This window comes from Chrysochloris asiatica, unplaced genomic scaffold (assembly GCF_000296735.1).
Source record: "Chrysochloris asiatica unplaced genomic scaffold, ChrAsi1.0 scaffold00027, whole genome shotgun sequence".
NCBI lineage: Eukaryota > Metazoa > Chordata > Mammalia > Afrosoricida > Chrysochloridae > Chrysochloris > Chrysochloris asiatica.
In genome coordinates, this window is record NW_006408545.1 from 14,667,269 (window position 1) to 14,672,537 (window position 5,269).

At 38.5% G+C, this 5,269-nt stretch overlaps 1 pseudogene; it reads left to right on the forward strand.

Moving 5' to 3' along the window:
- Positions 1 to 5,269, forward strand: part of LOC102838535 — a 55,601-nt pseudogene that overhangs the window by 18,422 nt on the left and 31,910 nt on the right.

Below are 5,269 nucleotides of genomic sequence, written 5' to 3' on the forward strand. Positions count from 1 at the left end.
ATGAGAATATTTAAAAAAGAAGAAAACAGAATAATATAAATAGGGGAGGGGAAATAGAAAAGAAAGAATAGCAAAAAACAAAATCAAGAGAAGAAAAAAAGATGAAGCAGACAAGATGGGAAAAACGAAAAGAAAGTATAGAATGAATGGATAAAACAAACAAACAAAGGGAGAAAAAAAGAAGAAAAGAGTAAACTGGGACAGAAACCAGAGAGAGAAAACTGTGGGGGACAGGGCACCAAGTATGGGTTGGCACCCTCTGCCAGACAAGGAGCTCATGGGTTGGAGGGGCAGAGGGGAGAGGATACATGGTTCTAGATAGAGTTCCTGCCAGTTTAGGTATTGTCTGAGATCAGGGGATCTGATCTGGAAGTACTTTGTACTGGGTCAGTAGGTGACTAAAGTCAGAGTCCTTGTTTCCTGAAGGAACTCTTTCAAACCCAAAGGACAAGTGGGCATCTGCTATGGAAGGGCAACTGGTTATGGAAGGAGTTTCTACTTGCCTTGGGATGGCTAGGGACTCAGAAGTTTGCATTCTGCTGCTCTGATGAGGCAGAGTTCTCGGTCTCCAGACAAGGGCATGACATACCCAGTGCCTAATACGCAAGAATGTGGCTTCTACCTCAAGTAGAGCAGAGGCTGTGAAGGGCGATGGTGCCACCCACCACTAGGTCAGTGAGGATGGGGACAATTACACTTCTGATAACCTGGAGAGTGAGGAGAACAAGGGAAAATTGGACCTTTCTCATCACCAGTCACCAGTGTTTGTGTTGCCAGGTCCCTGTCTTGATCAAAGCTGTTCACAAAAGTCCAATATAGCCATGCCTCATCAGGTAGTCAACAATTCATCCATCTGTGTCTTCTCTTGCATCTCTTCAACTTCTTCTCCTGGTCAGTATTCAATCCACTTCTTTATCCTTTTGTCTGATACTCAGGGTTTCAAGAATGTTGTGGATGTATATTTCATTTGGCTTCTCGTGTTTTTGTTGTAAAGGATCTGTGTAGCATGTCAGCCTTGTCTGCTTTCTTCCTGGTTGTTTCTTGCATTCTTATGGATATGTTTGCCTTCCTTGAGCATTTGCTTCCTGTACAGCAGAACATGCCAACTTGCAGCTAAAAATGTGCCACTTGCAGTAAATATTTTACCCTTGTTGCATGAAATGTGTATAATTTTGTTTAGTTAGAGAAACAAACAATAAATAAAATATTTATTTTTGTTCTTTCTAACATTGTGATCATACTACATTCTGGAAATGTTCTTTGATGTGAAAAGAAACATTAAAATAATACAAAAATTACTGCAAATATTGTTTCCAAAACATAATATCAAAGCCAAGTACAGACTAGGGCTGACATGAACATCAGTTCTAGAATGTAAAGGATAGTGTAAGACATCTGCTCATCTATATCAGTTCATAGTTAGTTCTTTATACAAACTGAATTTATTGAGTCCCTGGATAATTTTGGAGCATAGTCTTTCCATTCATGATAAAAGGAGATAAATGTAATGCTCCTAGTAGAAATTAGTAAATGCCACTTTAAAAACGGAGTCCTGGTGTGGCACTGTAGGATAAACACTGGACCGCAAGGTCAGTTTGAACTGCAAAGTTGGTGGTTTAAACCCACCAGCTGATCCTCAGAAACCCTATACAGGGTTGCTATGAGTTATAACTGACTCAATAGCACTTAACAACAGCAGCTTTTAAAATTCCTCTTTTAAATAGGATTAGAAGGGAAATTTTGCACATACACAATGACTAACTTTTTTCTCACTGGAGAGAAACTGAGAACATTACCCTGGCAAACAGTAACCAGATAAGGATGTTCTTTTATCACCATTGCTGTTTAACATTGTAAAGAGCTCTGGTAGCATAGTGGTTACAAGTTGTGCTGCTACCCTCAAGTTCAGCAGTTCGAAACTACCAGCTGTTCTACTTGAGAAAGAGAGGCTTTCTTCTCCCATAAAGATTTACATCCTCAGAAACTCTATACAGGGTCTCTATGAGTCAGAACTGACTCCACAGCACATAACCACCACCACCACAATTCAACATTATACTGAAAGTCCTCATCAGAGAAATAAGGCAAGAAAGGAAAAATAAAAGATGTCCAAATGGGTAAATAAGCAGTAAAACTATCCTATACATGATATGATATGATCCTGTACATACAAAACCCCAAAGACTCAAAAAGAAAGCTACTGTAACTAATAGAAGGAGTCAGCAAAGTGGCAGGATTCAAGATCAATGTTCAAAAAACAGTCAAATTTCTCTACATTAACATAAAGGGGCCCTGGTGTGGCACTGTAGGGTAAGCAGTAGACTGCTAACCAAAAGATCCTCAGTTAAAACCCTCTAGCCACTCCTGGGAAACCCTATACAGTGTCAGGGTCTCTGTGAGTCAGTTCAGTACTTTATTGCACTTAACAACAGCAAAAAGAACTCTGTAAAGGAAATCAGGAAAACAATGCCATTTGCAAATGCCACTGAAAAGAAGTATTTACAGATAAACCTAACCAGAAATACAAAAAATGTATATAAAGAAAACTACAAAACACTACTGCAAGAAACTAAAAGAGACCTACTATATGAAAGAATATCCCATGTTCACAGATAGGAAGAGTTAACAATGTGAAAATGTCAAACTACCCAAAGTAATCTATAGATATAATCTAGTCCCAATCCAGGTTCCATCAGCATTCTTTAAAGCAATGGAAAAAACAATCACCAACTTAATATGGAAAGGAAAGACACCCTGAGTGAGCAAAGCATGACTAAAGAACAATGAGAACACTTCAGACTTCCTAATTTTAAAATCTACTATAGTCAAAAGGCTTTTGATTGTGTGGCACATGATAAACTATGGATAACATTGTGGAGTACGAGTATTCCAGAAAACTTAATTGTACTCATGAGGTATCTGTACATGGACCAAAGGCAGTTGTTCGAACAGAACATGAGACCACAGAATGGTTTCAAATTAAGGAAGATGTGTGACAAGGTTGTATTCTTTCACCATACTTACTCAACCTGCATATTTAGCCAATAATCTGAGATGCTGGATTATATGAAGAAAATTGTGGCATCAGGATTGGAGGAAGACTCATTAACAAACTGCAAGATACAGATGATAGATACAACCTTGCTTGATGAAAGTGAAGAGGACTTAAAACACTTACTAATGAAGATCAAAGACCACAGCCTTCTGTATGAATTACATCTCAATGTAAAGAAAACAAAATCCTCACCACTAGACAAATAAACAACATTCCTATCAACAGAGAAAAGATTGAAATTGTCAAGGACTTCATTCTTCTTGGATCAACAATCAATACTCATAGAAGCAGCAGTCAGGAAATCAAACAACATATTGCATTAGGCAAATCTGCTGCACAAGACCTTTTTAAAGTGTTGAAGAGCAAAGATGTCAGCTTGAGGACTAAGGTGCACCTGACCCAAGCCATGGTATTTTCAATAATCTCATATGCATGCGAAAGCTGGACAGTGAATAAGGAAGACTAGAAAAATTGATACATTTGAGTTATGGTGTTGGAGGAGAATATTGAAAGAACCAAGGGCTGCCAAAAGAACCAACAGATCTGTGTTGGAAAAAGTGCAGCCAGAGTGTTCCTTGGAGGCCAGGATGGCCAAACTTCATCTCTCATACTTCAGATATATTATTGGGAGGGAGCAGTTGCTGGAGAAGGATATCATGTTTGGTAAGGTGGAGGGTCAGAGAAAAAGAAGACTCCCAGAGAGATGGATTGGCAAAGTAGCAGCATCAATGGGCTCAAGCATGGCAACAATTGTGAGGTTGGCCCAGGACTGGGTAATATTTCATTCTGTTGTGCCTAGAGTCACTATGAGTCGGTACCAACTCAATGGTACCTGACAACAACAACAAATAGTCAACACAGCCTGGTACCTGTATAATAACAGACACATAGACTAATGGAACAGATTTGAGAACCAAAAAGTGTGGATAGTTGATTTTTGATTTAAAAAAAAAATTTTTTTTTCATTAAATGGGGAGGAGTCTTTTTAACAAATGGTGCTGGTAAAACTAGCTATCCATTTTCAGAAACTTAAACACGATACATACCTCATACCATATACAGAAACTAACTCAAGATGAATCAAAGACCTAAATGAGCTTTTAACATCCCAGTAGCTACTTGCCAAAATAGGATGTAGAACATTGTCTTTGTGGACAAATGTTATGCCAGTTAACCATGATGTTCTCTGAGACTATGGTCATAAGGCCCAGCCCCAGGAACTAATTGCCTTAAGATGTTTGATAATATCCAAGAAGTTTTCATTGTTTCACCCCGTTTGCTCCACCACATTCATATGTGTGTTTGCAGCAAAGTACAAATACCTTTCAAACCCTTATATATTTGTGGGTGTACTCCCACGTTTCCTCCCATATGCATTCAGCCTGTGTATCTGCCCATGTACTTATTCTCATAACATTGTTGTTCCATGGTTCTGTATATAACACTATTCTTGTTAACTCTCACACACCTCCCTGTATCTTCATCTGTATTCCTCATTCTTCTGCCAATTTCCCTCTTCTTGTGTATTGTCCTCCCCCTCACCTGAGCTAACATGTGTCTACCATCTAGCCTGTGAATATAAAACCTAAAACTATTACAAAAGTAAAAATAAAAAATCATAGACTCTAATTATGGGATAGTCTTTCCAACATAACTAACTGCACATGCACAAATCACACAAGATAAACTAGATGACTATTATTGTTAAATGTCATCGAGTCAGTTTCAACTCATAGAAACTATGTATAGGGTTTCAAGGAATGTTTGGTGAGTTTGAACAGTTGAACTTGTGGTTCAAACCAACCTTGCAGTCCAGTGCTTTATCCCACAGGACCACATGACTGGGACCACCTAAAAATTAAATAATTATGTACATCAAAAAAAGAAAAATTTTTTTGACAGCAACATCTGACAAAGCACTAATCCCTAAAATTTGTTTTGAAACTATCGATACTTCAACAACAAAAAGATTGCTAACTCAACATGTTAAATTATGTAACAATGAACACCAACATCCCACCCACAGCACTCTCTACTGCTCTGCTGTGTTCAGTATTCTTGGAAATGACCACACAGAACTCAGACATATATGGTTATAACACAGGTTATAATGCACTATCAGAAAATGTTTAGGGCACAGTTCTTCCAGTCAGGACAACCTCTCTTCAGCCATGCCCACTGGCAGGCCTCTCTCTGTTAGGGCAATGGTACAAA